At 41.6% G+C, this 19,168-nt stretch overlaps 1 long non-coding RNA gene across 2 annotated transcripts in view; it reads right to left on the reverse strand.

The window, feature by feature from the left end:
- LOC146767609 (uncharacterized) overlaps positions 1-11,185 on the reverse strand; it is a 36,226-nt gene extending 25,041 nt beyond the window's left edge. For both annotated transcript variants that reach the window (XR_014955149.1, XR_014955148.1), the window contains exon 1: positions 7,332-11,185. This is a non-coding gene — a long non-coding RNA (uncharacterized LOC146767609). The remainder of the gene's footprint in view (positions 1-7,331) is intronic.
- Between the last annotated feature and the right edge of the window lie 7,983 nt (positions 11,186-19,168).

Consider the following 19,168-nt stretch of genomic DNA (forward strand, 5'->3'; position numbering starts at 1 on the left):
AAAAAAAGACCAATATTTTTTACATATGCTGCATATTTGAACCCAAGAACTACTTGTCATAACGCTCTTGAAAATATTCAGCATGTTCTCCAGTACACCATCAATTCACATGGGTGCAAAGTGTAATTGTACAGACTCATACAAGACAACAGCTCAAGCCAAACTAAGCTTCAGCTAATTGAGCTAACTCAGGAGACCTCCAAGATGTGGATCACTAGAGGCTGCAAGGATATTGCTGTACACCTATTCTCTTTGCCTTGGTGTTGCTTACTTGTGTGAAAGGGAGCTCTGGTTTGACCCTAAAAAGCTATTGCCTTGGCAGATGAGGCATTTGGGTGTGTTTAATCAAGCTGAGCCCAAATCCTTCTGCAGCACATATTTCACACTACTGCTCTTGGAGCATTACTTTGTGTTCATGGGGATATCATGACCAGCTAAAAACAATGGCAGAAAATTGCCTAGAGTGGTTCTGTACACCATGAAGGTTGGAAAAATGAAAAGCCAGAAGACAGTAAGAGTAGAAGATAGTAAGTTTAGGGGACAGGAACAGATGGACACGCAAAACTGAAGTTTAAGCCAAATTGTAAGTATAGCAGAGATGAAGTGTTAATCTGGCTGTGAAAGCAACCAGCCTACATAAATTCTGCTGGATACTGACTGAAGACAGAGTCAGGAAAGCGCTTTTGGGAAGAGAAGAAAATCTGGAGCATAGAGTCTGCATTTCTGCTCTGCTAAGGAAATGATGCTGTGAAACATCAGCTAAACTGCTAGAACTGAGCTTAAGTCAGGGTCTAGTTTCTCATCTCAAATAAATCAAGGTGGCAATAGGAAAGAGAGAGAATCAACTATTTGACAATGCTTCACCAAAGTCAATTCACTTTAACACTGCTTTACCTGAATTTTCTAGTGTTACAGAAATCAGTGTAGGTGTATTAAATTTTATCTATCCCAGTCAGCCAGCCTATGTTTTTTTCTTTCACCAAAAAACCCCTGAATCACCACACTGCAAACTGTCTCTGAATAGCCTCATCAGACATTTGAGTTTTCTTTGTGGCTTCAGTTGTTTATGATGCTGACAAGAACTAAAGTTACTAGAGATTGGGCCATAGTGTTTTATTTTAAAATACAGAGGATAGTTTAGGGTGAGTATTTTGGAGTCTTTCCATCACCAGATTTCTGTGTTGGAGCACACAGCAGTATGAAGCTGTGGCCTTTCAGAGACACAAGAGGCCAATGGACCTCTTGGCCCTATTTCTTCAGCTACCTACAAGTTTTCTCACAGGTTTTGGAAGCTAAACTCTTGATCTCTGTTTTTTTTACCTCATCCTCTGTCTTGTTGACTTTAATTGCAAATTCTATGGGGCCTTAGTCTAGGTCTCTAGGTACTATCATACTACAAATTACATATAATAATAATATCATATTTGATCAGCTGTCCTGTAATGGCTTTTTTCTTCTGGGCTTTAAACTTTTTTATTTGATTGCATGATTGCATCCTTGCCCTAATTTCAAAGAAGGAAAAAAATAGATTTTCTCGAGAACAATCCCAGAAGTCCTATCTACAGCTGATCTGCAATTCAATATAATGGGTCTTTTCTTTTCCATGATTTTTTTCCTTTCAGATTTGAATAATATCATTTGTGTGATGTTACTCAATTTCTCTGTTTTAATTTGAAATCCTATTTTTAATCAATTAGGAAAAAATGACCTAATTAAGGAGTAATTTAGGCCAGCAACTTAAACATTGTTTTATAAAGTAGCTGCATTTAATTGGAAATGTGCTCAAATACTGCATTGCATTATCAAGTAATTTGGAAGAAATGGTCAATGGGATCCCCTGACTGCTATTTCAGAAATGATAGTGACAAAGCTGAAGTCCACAGCAGTCTGATGAACTTGGCTTTTACTAATAGCTTTGCTATAAGCCTAAAGGTCCAAGCAACTCTCATTACACAACGCATAAACAGTTGACTTAAAGGAAGGTGACTTCTGGCTCCTGGGAGTCAGCATTGAAGAGTTCTGAATTGACTTGATGGATATAAAGCTCAAGAACCAAGAACACAGAGAGGGGACCCAGCTTGTTCACCCTCCATCACTGGTCAGTGGCAAAGGTAGTAATAGCCCTTGGCTGCAGAGTTCTCCCAACCAGAGAACTAGGCTGTCACTAGGTAATATACATGGCTAATAACATTTCTTAAAAACTCCACAACACTTTTTTCTTTCTTTATTTCCCCTTGGCTGGTAGAGATCCTAGCATCAGGGCTGTTGAACTTTCCCTAAAAATGCCCACATGCCACAAGGGAAGGAAGGTTGTTTAAAAGTTCACTAGCATACTTCAGGAAAGAAATTCAACTTTGACACCCAGAGGATGTGTTACAGGTCACAGCTCTGCGCTGGCTGCCATTAGTGTCAGGATCGCTTATTCCCTTCTCTCTGGACTCGTCTCTCCACTGATGCTCTTCATTGGAGCATCATTACAATGATGGTTTTAGCATCAGAGAGAACTTGTCTGACACTTTCATGCTGTCTACACTGTATTTTGTTCTCATTTACTATTGGTGGTTTTAGCATTGTGTACTTACAGTAGTGCAGTGGAAAAAAGAATTATGACTTTGCTGTGGGCATCAACACACTCTTGATAGGCCACTGGTTTCCAGCTGATCACGTAAGGTTTCTTCACTGTAGAGTGGGTATTGCTAGACAAACTTATCAGCACATTATTTATTCATGCTGGCTCAGAATTTTTCCTCAGATAACAGCTCTCAGGGAAACACTTACAAAGGCCTTCCACACTGACAGAGCCCTTGCCACATGTTATTGCTTCATGACCGGGAACAACAGCATTGTATTCCATTAAAAAAAATACCCAGAGGGTGCTTGCAGGCTCAGATCACTTCAGTTTTATACTAATACTTTTTGTCGTTTAGTTTCATGTCAGGCCATTATTGTTTGAATATTTTGGTTGAAATCTGAGCTACAGAGGCAAGAGAGGTTGTCAAACACTTGGCACCTAAGTGGCTGTAACATCAAGGAAGCTGCAGGAAGCCGCAAAGCTGCTGGTCCAATAGGAGCACATGCCATTTTGTAGTGCTGCAAAGAGGGTACTGGGTGGACAGGAGAAAAATTTGGCATTTGGGAAATTTAGTCCTCAGCTACTGATGCCTTACTTCAGGCAGGGAACAGTCTCATTTGACCAAGCAAAGCATGGAACACAGATGTGTAAAACTCACTGAGGGCAAGATGTACAGCAAGGCTGGTGCTCTGCATATCACCTCTAAAATCAAGTGTGCCTGGATAAAAGAACTCACAGCTTTTGTAATCAAATATTGAGTTCCCCAGGACATATCTGTGAGGAGAGCACTCCTCCTGCACCTTCCTTTAAGTCAATAGTAGCAATACATTATCAGATTGCCTGTTTTCCCAGATACATTAAATCTAGTGTGACAAAGGTGAAAATGTTAGCTGTTTGCAGCCTGACACAGAGTCAGCAAAATCCTGGGCCCTTCAAAAGTATCAGCTTTGATTTTAAATCATGTCATACTTCAGGAGAGAGGATATACAGTCACCTCACCTGGTGGGCTTCTTCAGCAACAGCTTCATTTCAGCCTTCAGGCAGCATAAGCTTGGGAAAAATTAGTGCAGAATAACACTCTTGCTGAGCTGTATTCACTTGAAACCACCACATCAACAGGATCTCTAGACTTTCAAAGGAGTATACTGCAAGACACATCTTTTACACAAATGGGATAAATTTTCCCACCTTCTGGGGATGTTAACTTCCCCCACCTTAATTATTGAGGGAGAAGTTTCTATTCCAGTGTGCACTCATCTATTAAATAACTAAAACTTGACCATCCAAATTCCACCAAAAGAGCTTGTAGGAAAGATAGGGCCTGTTTGAAGTGTAAATTACAAGTATTCAAAGAAAAATATAATCAATATTTGTTTGCCTTCAACCCAAACATATACACACTAAACTGGCCTGACCTACACAGTGTACAAGTCACAGTAAAACCACTAGCAACAGCTATCAGCATGGTGAGACTTCGTAATACAGCTGAGCAGAAGTGTCTAAATTGCACCAAACTGCAGTGGGAAAAGAGGGGGACTTGGATCCTAAAAATAGGATAAATAATGCTGGGTGGTGAGTTTCCCATCCCTCCACTTTTTGGAGAGAGCTGAGAAGCATAAAAAAATGAAGGGGTAATAAGGCAAAATAGGGAAGAAGAACACCATAAACTCCTCTTCCAGCTTTCCTTCTGGAAGAGCTCTTGAATCTGATTTTAAGGACCTCAGCCATGGAAATACCAAGAGCTGCATCAGTGTTAGCTACACAGCATCAGCCTCATTCACACTCATGGCTAATTTAGAATAAGACTGTTAAAGATTAATTGTTTGAATAAGTAGTGTTAACGACTGATAGTGATTAAGCACTAACCATTGGCAGTGTATATTTGCTAATGAGTGTCAATCTAGAAAAGTGCTGTTTTGAAGTTAGAAACCCATTTGATTTATCAGATGTTTAAACACTCCACCACAGCAATTGCTAATTCTCTCACTGAAATACTTATATGATGTGTGGATATTAATTTGTAATAAGTTGCTACATTCCAAATGACCATCAGAAAATTCAGTACAGAAACCCACTGACCTTTAGGAAGAATTTCAAGCCCAAAGCTTTCTGCATCTCATTCAAACACATCAAAACTTGAGCCTTACTGCTGCATTAGCAACCCTGACAACCTTCAGACTTTGTGATAATTTGGTGCATGGATTAAAAATCCAGTCGGATTCCCTCTGCCTAGTGACACAGCCTTAGGACCAGGATTTCTTCCATCAGCTTTAGAAACCAAGGTTTTTTATGAAGAGCATAAAGGGAGACTGCTACCTCAGCAAGTGTGTCCCTAGTGCTGGATAATCCACAGTGGAGACACATAATTCTGTGTTTTGTAGCACACAGAAACTATATCTGACCATCCTGTGCTAAAATAAAGGTTTTCTAACAAAGGACAAATGCAATCAAAATGGCATTATCCCAGTGACTGTCATGGTACAATGGCTGCTGTACATTATCCTGACACAGAATGGGAATAGGCTCATGTGAATCGTCACCAAGAGGATTGGATACCAGTAAAAAAAGGTGTAATAGGAAAAAAATCTTGATGCCAAAGCCAGATAATATATATTATATAAGATTATAATACTTATTATATAAATATCTATTTATGTTTTGTTTGTTTGTAATTGTGGGTTAGTTTGGTTTGTTGATTTTGGTTGGGTTTTTTTTAACTAAGGATAATTAACTACACAACAAAACCATGAGGAGAATAGGAAATTAGAAAAATACAATGACCCTTGATTAATGGAATAGGATAAGCAAGTCAGTTGTCCATTCTGCCCTTGAAATCAATGAGTTGCCACAACTCTCAGCAGATGAGAGAGGTTGTTGGGGTTTTTTTCCTTAAAAGTAAGAGCAATCAGTGCTGATTAATCAGCACCAGACTAGACATTTAAGAGGGTCCACAACTGCAACTGTAAGCACTTACAAATTTCTGTCTTGACTGAAACATAATGATGTTTTACAGAATAAGAACTACGTACTTAGTACACAAAGTCTGATAGTCTGCTTAGTTTTGTTTGCTTTATATCTGGAAGGAAAGGATGATTTTTACATGCCAGCTCTGACTTTCAAAGTTCATTTAAAATCACTTGTTTCTAACTGGAAACATCTAAGTTGGCATCATAGCTGAATTTTCCCTTGTTCAACTGAAAAAAGTTAACACTATCATTTTATTCCTACTTGGAACACAAGAGCTGCTTATGAACTGCACTTAACGTTGAACATTTAGCAATTAAAAATCCCTTGTACAAGCCTAGACCAAAGAGAAAGTACAGGAAGAAATGGGAAGAAAAGCTGCTTTGGTGTTGGAAGTAATCCAGCTTGGCAGATGAGCAGCTTTCCCTCCCATGACAGTGAGGTTCTACTTCTACCTGCCTGCACGAGGACCAGCAGCAGTGATGGGTGCTGATTAGAAAGCCTGAACTGTGCAAGGGGGTGGCATTACAGGTGTCAGGCTGAGTCAGAGAAATGTGCTCTGAATGGCTGGTGCCAGAATGCAATTATTTAAGAGGTAAAAAAACCCAATAGGAAATAAACCCAAATGAAAGAGGATTAGATGGTGGACAAGATTATCCTATAAACAGGCCCTCACTTTTGCTTCCTTTTAATTCAGCTGGGGACCAAGGAAACCCATGTTTCCAGTGCTAATGGGCCTTGTTGAAGGCATTAAGACATTTTATAAAGAATGAGAGGCTGAGGGATTAGGAGTGACGGGAATTCACTGAGCATTCATGAATTAGCATCAAAGGATGTCTGCCTCCATGGGAAGTTAAAAGCAGAGCTAAATGGAGATACCATTGTAGGAGGAAAATGGCACAAATATTTTTTTAGTTAAAAACAATATTGTTATTATGTAAGTACAGCTCATTATACATGGATGTTAATTTCTGTCCTGAACTTCAAGATATAAAGCAGACTGAGAATTTCTATTCACTCTTGCTTATCATGGAAGTACAGGGGATATTAACTTTGGTAAGAGGATTAGTGTATGCTCAGGGTCTGGGTCTAGAGTGGGACTTCATGTCATGATTGCAACCTACATAGCCCATACAAACTCTAAATGCTGCAGCTGTGTGTGCTAAAGAAAGGCAGAAAATCCCAAACCACCTTTATTTCAGGAAAATGGCTAGAAAAAGCAGGCCTGTTAGAAAACAGCTCTGTACTAAGCACAAACAGCTACATAGGAGTAGGGTTGTGTGGCTGAAAAGCCCCATGTCCACCAGATCCAAGTGGCATAGCAGCCTGCTGGGTGAGCAAATGGTGAAAGCAATTTCTGAACCTATGTGTATGTATGTGTTCATTGCAAAAAAATGGCTCGTGCCCCTTCCTATGCAAATGCTCTCTGACTGTGAATATCAGAAATCAAACTGGTCCTTATTGTTACAGCCCAGAAGGAGCAGCAGAATGAGAGAAGAGCTGGAAATAATAAAAAATGTTTCTTTATCTGAAACTTACTATTTTTCTAGCTACTGAGGTTACTCCTGGTCCTTCTGCTTCTGTGCACTGTGGTGATGTAATACCAGTAAGAAATTGAATTCCAAATAAGCCACTCCTCTTACTCCACCCCTATAGGTAAGGGAGGGAGAAAAGAAAAGCCTATGGGTTGAGATAACAATTTACTGAAAGCATAAAGCAATGGAATAGGAAATGAACAATAACAACCACATTATTAATACCAAGAGTATGCAAAACCAGAGAGTGTTTTACTTACAAAGAGGTGTTCACCACCAGGATCAAAAATTGTCGTAGGTTGTGTCCACGTGGCTTCTCCAGACAAGGATCAGATGGTGACTGTTCCTGCACACCACATCCCATGGCCATCAGGAACAAAGGTGAGATGGCAGGGGAGACTCCCATGGTTAATGTTTCTTGCCCCCTACAAAAAACAACAAAAAACAATGACAAACAAACCCCGTGGAAGCTGCATCACCTGAGCTGGGTCACGCTGCTCTCCACTGGGCTCAGCTCTGCTTCCTTCCACTAGATCAGGTTGTTCAGAGCCCCTTTGAGCCTGGCCTTTTCACACTGTGTTCACGGGCACAACTCCTTATTCAAGGTGTGCACGGCAGCTGGAACAGTCGTTAACTCATTAGTCCATATTTCAACAATGTACAACTGTGACAGTTCATATTCTGAGAACAGTGATTGACTTACGATCCTGTCAAACTCCCCACTGTTCTAATGAACAGAAGCTGTAATTTAGCTTAAGGATGGGCAGGGCTCTCCCCAGCCAGGAGCAGAGCAGGCAGCAGCTTCATCCTCAGCAGGCAGCCTGGCTTCTTAGTCACGGATTAAGTGAATCCTGGGCAGGTCTCTCCCCATCTACTTTCAAGGGCAGGAGTGATGTATCCCAGCACATACGTGGCTCTCACTCAGCAGTTTGTGGGGCAACGCCACTGGCCTAGTTGCCCTCACTCTCTGCAGATGAACCCAGGACTTAACTGGTTCTTCCCTCCCTGGGAATGAAGGCACTTTTCAGTGAGAAAACCATCAAAAAGCATCTTCAATTTCACATGTTACACTTGAACTTTCTCAGTTTATTAACTAATATTTAAGTGTTTAATAATCAGCTAATATTTGTAAACTAGTAATTCATTATTGTTTGTATACTTGTAAGTTGATTATTCAACATATACTCAAACTATGATACTTACAATCAAGTGATCACAACAATTTATCTACAACCATCTCAGGAGTCCCCTTGGTGTTGCAGAGAGCAGGAACTGAACTTCCCCCACCCCATGAATATGGCAGAAGTTGGGCAGGATTAGGCAGCATCCTGGCAGTCACCCTCTGCAGGTCTGTCCCCTTGGCCTCAGGGAGCTGTACAGAGCAAGAGTTAGCAATGCCCAGGTGTAAGAAATCAAGAAAGAATGGTAAGGGACACGAAAGGATAAGTTGAGACCTGCTAGTCAAACTGAAGGACAGGAAGGAAATGCACAGGCAGTGGAAGCAGAGTTTCCTGGGAAGGATATAGGAACACTGCCTGATTGTGTAAGGATTGGATCAGGAAGGACAAGGCGGGTTGGAACTGAACTTAGCAAGGGTTGCATCAGTGGTGAGTGAGAGGCTGGACATGAGGCAACAGTGCATGCTTGCAGCTCAAAAAGCCGAAGTGCCCTAGGTTGCATCAAAAGAAGCATGGCCATCAGGTCAAGAGAGGTGATTCTGCCCCTCTACTGTGCTCTGGTGACAAGCAAGTCTAGAGGAGGCTACAGAACTATCAAAGGGCTAGAACATCTCTCTGACAAAAAACAGCTGAGAGTTGGGTTTGCTCCCCCTGGAGAGGAAAAGGCTCCAAGAAGACCTTATTGTGGCCCTTCAATATTTTAGAAAGATTCAGACTAAACATTTTTTACAATAAGGGTAGTGGAATTCCAGCACAGGTTGCCTAGAGAGGTGGTAGGTGTCCCACCCTGGAAACATTCAAGGTCAGGTTCGACAGGGCTCTGAGCAACCGGATCTATTTGAAGATGTCCTGAATGATTGAAGGGAGGGTGGACTAGATGATCTTTAAAAGTCTTTCAGAACACAAAATAGTCTATGGTTCTATTGTTAAAAATCTGATACTGTTCACCAGGAACAAGCAAATGACAAGAGATGAGGGGATGTGAAGGCTACAAAGCTGCCTGAAATAAAGTATTATCGGTGGTTTTGATCAGCAAAATCCATGACACAGAAAAAGAGTGAATAATATGACTAATGAACAGATAAGATTTTGAAACACTCTCTTTAAGGCTGTTTCATGACTGCTCAGTGAAGCAAACTGTTTCAGGGACTCTTTAATGGGAGTAGTCTGTACTGTGGGGAAAAGAACCCACTGTAAATAACAATGCTCAATAACCAACTTATACCTCAATCAGTAACTATATGCTTTATATTACATATATGTATGTCATCCACTCAGCACCAGGTTTGGAAAAAGAAGCCCCCAGGCCAAGCACATATTACAAATACAGAGGAAATACCAGATTATTGATGTTTTTTTTTTTTATTTTTTCTTCTCACCCCTAAGATAAATATGTGAAATATGTGAAAAGAAGCTCCTGGACTACTAGAAAAGGAAGCTGAATAAGATGCATCTATCATGTGCCACATCAGAAAGTAGACAGGGATGCATAGGTAAAAGAACGTTATCATCACACTCTGCATAAGTGTCATAGTCTGTGATGTGGTGAGGTGTTCCAATTCACCTTTAGGCAATCAGAGGGTAGAAATGTCTCCCCTGTTCTGTAGAACACAGCCAAGCATTGGGCTGCCTCTCCAGAACAACGTCTCCTGCAGGTTGGACTCCTGTCTGCCAGCCCTGCAACAGCAGAGATCCAGGTCTAGGCAAAATGAACATCTAACTTATTTCTAGATGCAGGTTTAGTGGAGGGCACACTCAGAGTTACAACTTGACATGTTTGCAGTTGCCTGACTGTGCAGGTTTCCCCTTCTCCTGCAGAAACCAACCAAACAACCACACTTTCCTGTTGAAGAATCCAAGTCAGGATCTGTATTTAACTCTTCTCTCCTGTGCATGTACAAAGGCATTACCTGTTTACTGTGTAATTAGGTAGGTCATCTAACTTTGCTACACCAATTATTTTTGCTTGTTTCTGAGTACCAATTTAAAACTCTTCCTTGATTTTGTTGCATGAGATGTCACAGAAGAAATTTGTCACACTTTGCTCTTTCTGGAGGGGTGCCAGAGCAGCTTCTGGTTTGCATAGGCAACTATCCTACTGGTGTGGGACCTGAATAAGATGTTGAGCTTTGATGACAGGCTGCTGCAAAGAGCACATGACTTGTAGGGTGTCATGGCAGTTTAATTCTCAAAGTTGAGGGGATTTTCTTGTTAGCAAAAGCTGCTTTGTTGTCTGACATGTGAGTTGTATGGACTTGCTGCCAAAGACATGGAGTCATACTCTCAAAAGGGCTTATATATTACCAGTGCAATTTTTTTCTCCTAATGATTTTTGATTTAAGTGCCTAAATTTCATTTTTGGGACAGAGTCAAGGAAGTATTTTGGAACCTGAATTTATAAAGTAGTTCAGCAAAATGATTATCAAAACAACTCATAAATGCTTGCAAATCTGCACCATTGGGACTATTTTGAAGACATGCACCTGTCAACACCCTTGAGTTCTCTTTCATTTTCAAAAATTCAAGAGTTCCTGAGTAAGGAAGGGGTTATTTGAATATAAAGTAAATTTCTAAGTGCTGATTTGTTTTAAATGCAAACTTCTTCTAAAGCAGTAGAATCTGGTGGTGATTTGAAAAGGGGAGGAGGAATGAAGCTTGTTTTTTTCAATAATATGAACATTTTAATGCAAAATAGAAACAAATCTCTTTGAAACAAACCAGTCTGTATTCCTTGCTTCTCTTCCCATGGGTTTTTCATAGGAAAAACCAATGCAGCTAGGCAGGGAGCAATCACCTCCAAGGGCTGGTACTCAAGGAGGCAGATGGCCTCTGAAGCTAGGCAGCATATGACCCTGCCATGTTACTGCCCAGACCAGATCCACAGCAAATAACATCCCTGCAGCTTCCAGACATGTGATACACCCTGATTCCTCATGGGAGTGAAACAGCCTGGCCGGGAACTGACTGGCTGTCTTAGCCAGAGGTCCTGTGGGAGCTTGATCCTCCTACACTGAGCACTTCACCAGCACCACCACACCCAAGCATTTGGGCATGACCTCTGTTCTCTTACTCTGGCCTCAATTTCTCATTACAGAAAGCCATGCCAGCAACAATGCTTCCTCCCTAACCTTTGCATTTTAAGCCTTTGAGTAGTGAGCACACAACTTTCATTTTCTCCTGCTCCATTTCTATAGGCAGATAGGGTGACAGAAAGAAAGTCATCACTATGCACAAGAGAAGGAGATAAAACCAGAAAGAATATGCAGCAACTTTCATTCTCCCCATTTATAAATAATTTTACTTCTCATCAGTCCTTGGTAGCAACGCTGCTCCTCAGTTCGTATTTCTAACTAAGAACTGCAGCACTGCCTGCTCGAGCCCAGAATTGCCAAAAAGGGATCTCCTATCTCTCAAAACCAGGTGAAAGCTCTGTACCTCCCTACTGAACAGAACACGGTGGGGAAGTAGCAGAGGTGTGTCTCTGAGCTGCCTCTGTTTCTAACAATCTGCTTTTAGCCATTGTCAAATGCAGAAGGCTGCCTGTTTACTGCATTTCCAGACCAAGAACAGGCCCTGTCTCCTTAGGAGACAACTCCTTTGTCATGGCATTGCTTTGCTAATGTGCCCGCCACACTGCTGATACCAGCTACCTGTTACTGCAGAGATGTTTAATTACTACTCCTGCTGCAGACTGCAAAAAAGGAAACCATTTATGCCCAAAGGCATGGCTGCTTTTTTTCTGAATACTGGCTGGCTTGCCTTACAGAAGAAGGGTTAAATCTGCATGTCTACATTGAATACTTAGGTTCTCTGCATGCTCCATACACATTTTATATACAGGGCACTCTATGTACTGGGAGATGCCTCAGCAATCTGACACTGATGCACTTCAACAATGACACAGCTGACCTATATAAAATAAATGCACGTTCATGTAATGCACATACAAAGCCAACCGCACAATAGCAATTTTAAATTATCACAGCTTTATAGTGTTTACTTGTTCAATGCTTTTTAAAACATAGTGATGCAATCAGTAGACTTCAGCTTTTGTCTGTTAGTATACAAAGGAGAACATCAAAGATACTAACATAATGTAAGAGTTACATGGATGATCAAAGGGTGCTGACAGTAAAAGCCAGTAAATTTTACTGACAGTAAAAGACAGTAAATTTTCACACACTGATGTGTGTGAAAATTTAAATACAGTTTTACAGTCTTTCTATGAGTCATATGGATAACAAAATAGAAAAAAGAGCCCAACATATGCCTTAGCACACTGCAGGCATTATCAGTCCTCTCTGAGGCCACCTCTGTCATGTACTTTATTTTACAAGAATCAAAACATTACGATAGCTACATGGTACTGAAACTATTGCATAGTTTCCTAACAGCAAACCCCTCCTAACCTTCACATGCTGGAAACCTGCACTTTTGCCAGCACACACCATGTTGGGAATAAAGAGATTCCCTTGGTGGGGCAGCCAACACAGGGGCTCCTTCCTGGCCAAAACAAACTGCTGGGAATGGCAGATGTCTGCACCAGAGTGAGCGACTGACAGAAAGGGCTTTTGATACCCGACAGGGCTGGGCATGCTCTGCTCTCTGGCATCACCACTGTTGCCGGGAATGTTGCTTCAGCATTTCTGCTGTCTAGACATACCATTATTTTGCCTGTGCAAAGCTGCCTGAGCCATCTTCTGCCCATCAATCCCCCAAGAGGTTTCTACCAGACATGCCGGGAAGCTGCCATACACACACTGACAGCACCTTTTGGAGGAAGATGTTTCAGTATAACAGGAGGAAAAAAATAAAATCAGGAGGCTTAAATGACTTATGCAGGGTCCCAAAGGAGCGTGGGGTAAAAGCCGGCTGATTTCCCAGGCAGAAATAAAGGCTGAAGGTAACACAGGAGCCAGGATAAAAGCACAGAGGTGCCAACAAGGTGACAATGCGTTTGCAGTGCTTCTGTGCACAAGGGCTTCCTATGCTGCTCCCTCTTCTGCAGGGCAAGGCCAATTTAGTTTCAAACAGCAAATTTAGATTCAAATACAGCTCTGTTCCTTCCCCCCCCCCCCCCCCCCCGCCTTTGGCATGACAAAGGGGAAAGCTGTTGAGCATGAAGCAGAGCTTCCCATGTTTTGATCCAGCTCTACATCTGTATATTTGATGCTGTTTCTTCTGATTCTTTCTGCCTACCAGGTTTCTTCCTTCAGGAACTGAGGCCGACAAGCCTATTTAATCTTTCATATTGGCACAGTGATAACTTCTTTTTAAATATTTCATATTGTTGTACTGATAAAGAACATAAGACAAAACTTGGCATGACCACAGTCCAGAGGAGAATCTGCTTAAAAATAAAACACTTGGGAGAATGGAAGGAAACAAGTAGCCACGTGGCTGGAAACAAAATTAATTTAAGGTAAGCAGGTCAAGGCTATAATGAAGTGCTTGTAAACAAAGAAAATCCAAACATTTCTACTAATCATTAGCTCCAATTATTTCACTAACACTCCCTCATTAGATGTACTTAGTGGCTTGCAGCTATTCTATTTTCTAAACTCATGTGTTGCCATCCTTTCTGAGATGGCTCCAGAGGGCTGAAATGTAGACAAATGCAAGCATTAATCCAGCAGCCTGGCCAGCCATGGGACAGATGCATTAGGTGGTGGCTGTGGTCCTTTGCAGTGTGTGTGCCACAATGGCAGAGTGGAAGTTGGAGCAATATGCTGCTGGTGCCAAGGACGTGCCCTTGGTTAACACTCCACAGTTATCCAGGTGGGTGCAGACACTTGAAATGGTCCCTCTGGATCCAGAGTGGGCTTAATGGGAACCCAACACGCAAACAGCTGCCCCATGGCAAGGGAGACAGACCATAGCTAGGTTCAAGCAAAACTTTGAATGTACAAACCTATTGCTACAGCTGGTTGCTGCCACCCTGTTCCACAGGGGGATCGCCTATAAACAAAATTCTGGGGCTTGTATTCAGCAACTTTGTTCTCAGCCACTCCATAGCAATGTCCAAGGCTGCAGCCATCCCTTGAACCTTTATGATTTATCTCAGCCCCAGGCCTGAGCGTGCCACCTGCCAGACACAGACGTGGTGCTCTCAACTTGCTGGACTGCCCTTTGCAGGCTCCAGTTCCCATAAGGGGGAGATCTGGGAGCGTAACCCAGAGCACTGCTGGCCCTCAGCCCTGCCTGTCTGCCCTCCTTGATGCTTCCCCCACAGCCCACTGCCTGCCTGCCCTCCTGTATCCTTTCCATACACCACAGGCTTCAAATGCCTCAGCACAGAAAAAGTTTCAAGGTTTAAAAAAAGTCTGGTGGAAATGTTAAAGACCTTGTACTCACTGGCAAAAACCAAATGGGAAGAAAAAGCAACCACTAAGAAATTAATTGAAAAATTATTGGCAGGCCAGGCCAGAGTGTTGCTGCTGCCTTTAATGATAAATGATAATAGGACCAGTCAACACTATACAGCAGGATAATACAAACACACCCTCTAGAGTAAAAGCACAAAATGAGACATACTATTATCATAAATAGATTAATTAACTAGAAAGAGAACATTAAAGAACAAGGGGTTATTAACGTGCAGCCAATAGTCTATTCCAAGCATGAATTTGATGAATACAGGTAGCCAGAAATGTGGCTCACAAACATGGAAGCAGATAGCAGAAAAATGTTTTGGAAACTGCACAGCAATTATCCCCTCCTGTGGCTCCTCGCTCCAGCTGCAGGGGAGCTGATGGCTCTGGAGGCCACAGGGCTCCAGCATTGAGCTGGGAGTTTTCTGTTTGCATGCAGCTGAAGGTCAAAGGCAGAACCTGTCCAAAATATGATGAGACTTTTCCATCTGCCTGCAAAACACAGCTGCCTAGTAGGAAGGCTCACAGTAGGTGCTGAGCAATGACTTAGGATATATAGCAGGAGGTTATTAAAGTTTCAGTAAGAAACACTTTGAAAAATGACTAAATGTCATAGTTTACTCTTATTAAGAGTTTTCCTGGTGAAAATAACTCTGCTTTTCCCAACAGCACTTTGTCAATCGTACATTTTGCATCAAGAAAAATGTTTGCCATTTAGAAATATTGAACAAAACTCCATGTTAGATACAGGAAACAAATATTGGACCTAAATATGGAATTTACTCAAAGTAATCTGGGTCATGTTGTGCCACAGCTGACATGACAGAGATACCTATAAACAACATGTTTTGGGGGGATTACCCTTCCTTTTCCCCCAGTCCCTTACAAACTCATATGGTGCTGTACAGCAGGAAAAGATAAATGTATTTTCTCATGCAGAAAAAAATACAAAAACCATGCGTTTCATTCTCAGATGAAAACAGGATTTTTAGTTCACACCTGACTCCATTTGGAGAATCTCTCAAAATGCAGTTGTTGTACCTGTAATAACTAATCCTCTTTGCACTAGCACTAAAGTGAACTTAAAGTAGGGTTCTGGACCTCCAGAAATATTCACATCTGAGACAGTGAATTTAACCCCAAATCTTTAATTACCAGCACATGTGGAATGAAGGGGAAGGAGTGGTCTAAATACCTGGCCCTGGCAAGGTCTGTGCAAGGTCTCCTGATTTAGGAGGAGTCAGGCCAATGCAGGGTACTCCTGAGGCTCCTGCACAGTCCTACAGAAACCGGGGACTTCATTTTATTAATGAACTCACACTAGCAGATGTGATCTATGTTAATACCTAATGGCATAGTTAAAATGTTGGGATTAATATTAGTATTTGTCCTGGAGTACAGCAGCATTTCTGACAGGCTTTTGGAGATTCCAGTTCTAGTAGTGGAGATAGGGTGGCTTCTTTCCATCATCTTTTCTCACCCTGCACTTCTTGCTAACTGTGGGTAAAGGCTCAGCATGCTTTCATACCAGAACTGGATTCTGCAATGCAGAGACAGAGGAAAAAAATGCTTTATACTTCTCCCAAACATCAGGAAGACAAGATCTTCATACAGCTGACTTATTTGCTAGAACAGATTCAGACCAAAATGAAGTGAAAACATATGATGCTTTAAAAACAGTGTGCTGTCATAGGCTATCATTATTATCACAACAGTTCTAGGGGAAATTGGGACCCTCTTTGCTGACAGACAGCCTGCATGGCCTTTATGGAGAGAGAGAGATGTAGGAAACCCCCTTGCTTTCTAATACAGATGTAACTTGTAACATCAACGGCATAGCTTAAATACCTAGAGACTTTACCACATCCCAGAGAAATACATCACCCAGGCTGTTTTAATCTCATCTTTAATTCTCTTTTTGCCTTCCACAGAATTTATGAAAAGATTGCAGAGATCCACAGTATCTCATCAGATATTTATTTATTCATTTAAAATATTAATATGGGAGAATCCCATTACAATGTTGCCAAGCAGGAAGCACCAGACAGAAGCAGAAAGGTTCTGCAAATTGGTAGATACAGATGCACATAACACCTCCCTAACATCTTTCTGTGTTTTATTTCACCACTTCTTTGAAGCCAGCTGTGGGGAAAGCACCTTCAAGTGCTTTATGCTCTTGCAAGGCAAAAATTGATTTGTACTGATATTTGGAAGGGTTTCTTTGCAAAAGTTTTTGTCTGGCAGGGATGCAGACTGGGACTGAGACATCTGGTTTCATCCTGTTCAGGTTTTGAGGGCTCACCTAGAAAGGCCTCCAAGGGGGAAAGCTTTGCTGAGCATACTGAATAATCTTCCTCTAGCCATCTGACCCTTTCTGTGTCTCTTACTTCAAGAAGAGACAAGGAAAAGTGAGATGTTTCACCAAAGAGTGGATCCTAATCCCAAAGTTTTTCAGAGGATGTTACTCACTAGTTTATATTCTTTGAGCTCTTAAGGCATTTAAATTTGATTTCCCTCAAATGAAAACACTGATTCAGGAGTCTTGCTCAAAACATCACTTGCAAACTTTAGGAAAAGAGTGACGTTGCCTTGCATCTGCCCCTGGAAAGTCCTTTCCTCCCAGTTGTGACATCCATAACCTCTGTTTGTACAAATTCATCCATAGGAACCTGCTGGTTTTGACTCAAGGCCGTTTCCCAGCAGCATGTCTGGCACTGCTTTGCCAACACTCAATACACACCTGCAAACTGGTATTTGCACCTTGCAAATTCCCCTGCAGCAGAAGTAGGCTGGGGATCACTTGTCTGGCTTTTCCCTGTTGTGCCAACAAAGCCGAGACACAATTGTGATGACAGCTCTCAGAAATGCAGCTGGAAAATTCAGGCTCATTTCAGGATCCAACAAAGCATCATGCCCCTCTCCACCCTGGCAGTGAAGAAGGCTACTTATTTTCATAGTTAGCAGGCTCTTTATCCCCAAGAAGATTTGGTGGGATCCTGGTGTGTCAACCAGGGACCTCTCAGACACCTTTGCCTCTGCGTCCCAGCAAAGGCAGAGGTAAGGCTGGTGGCAGGGCCCCTCCGAATAGTTTATCCTTGCAGCAGAGAGAAAGCCAGCAGGTGGGGGAGAAATCTGTGCTTACTCCTTTTAAGCAAGAAACTCTTCACCTAATTCAGCAAGAATGAGAGCAAATGTCTCACTCAGAAGGAGGATAGAAAATGTAGCTCTAAGCAATTAACACAATAGCAAATGTCCCTAGCATTGCCCCATATGGTGTGTAATTTAAATCCTCTATCTTGTTCTCTATAAATGCTGCTGAAATTGATACATGACAATTTTAGAGCCAACTGAAGTTTAATTAATGTAAATTGTCTCAACATCTGAGATTTAAATATATTAAAAAATAATTAGGATCAAATCAAGCATGTTCCACTCATGCTGAGCCATGCAAGGTAAAACTGGGGGAAAAAACAGATAAATTATGACATATACTGTAAGGTAAGTTTTTCCCTGTATTAAAGCAACAATGTCCAGGGGATGATTTTCCTTTCTCTTTGGAGGACATGAGGGGTGTCCCTGAAAGGTGTAACGTCCTTGTGCAAACATGGCTTGCCCAGGGAAATCAATATTAGCCAGGGAAAAATGGAGCTATGAGGGTATCTACATGTGCAACTCAAACACTAGAAAGCCTCTCACATTCTGCCATGCCTACTGTGAGAATATTCCATATAAATGAGCAAACAAAAGAGTTTAGCCAGGGAGATTTACATCCCTGAAATCCACAGCCTATAAAGGAACTGAGAAAGGCAGGAATGGCCCAGGATGCCTCACTTGCTCCCTTAGATGGAATCAGATTATTTGCCTGCAGCATAGCTTTTCCAGGCTCTCTGTTCCCCCTTTTCCTTAAATATTTGTTCAATAAACCCCTGTTGTGAAAGGACACCTCCTTCGGGCTGCAGTCAGCTGCAGGGCTCTTCTGACAGTAGAATATTACTGACCTGAGGTATTTCTGACTCCAAACACCACACCAAAGAGAAAGTAAGCAAGACTGAGAAAGCGGATCTGCTATTACAAGAACGCATCTGCAATTAAAAGAGCACGCTGGAAACTGCATCTGCCTGTCTGGTTATGACATTTCAATTTCAGCCTTTCCTCTGTTTCAGAATGCACATTTGGCACCTATTTTCTAAAACTATACGTATTTATTTCTTAGGCTTTTGAGCATGGATACAGTTCCCTGAAATAAAGATTGCTGTGAATGATTGAGATGTCCCTTAATTACTGGACTGGTCCTCCCACACGTGCTCTAAACTCTGAGCTGATTAGATTTCCAAGGTACAACAATATGGCCTGTAACTCTTGTTTCCAGTAACAATAAATATCATCATAATCAGTTTTCTTTAAGAGTTTGAATTTATGGGAGGAAAAAAATAACAGCAGAGTCAATGTAACCTACAAACAAAACAGTGACTTTGTAATCCCTGTTCAGTTTTCATTCTTCCATACGGCATATTTCTGCATCTCTTATTAATGAAGGTTTTGCTGCTG

The sequence above is a fragment of the Lonchura striata genome, chromosome 4 (assembly GCF_050655825.1).
Source record: "Lonchura striata isolate lonStrDom1 chromosome 4, ASM5065582v1, whole genome shotgun sequence".
Classification (NCBI taxonomy): domain Eukaryota; kingdom Metazoa; phylum Chordata; class Aves; order Passeriformes; family Estrildidae; genus Lonchura; species Lonchura striata.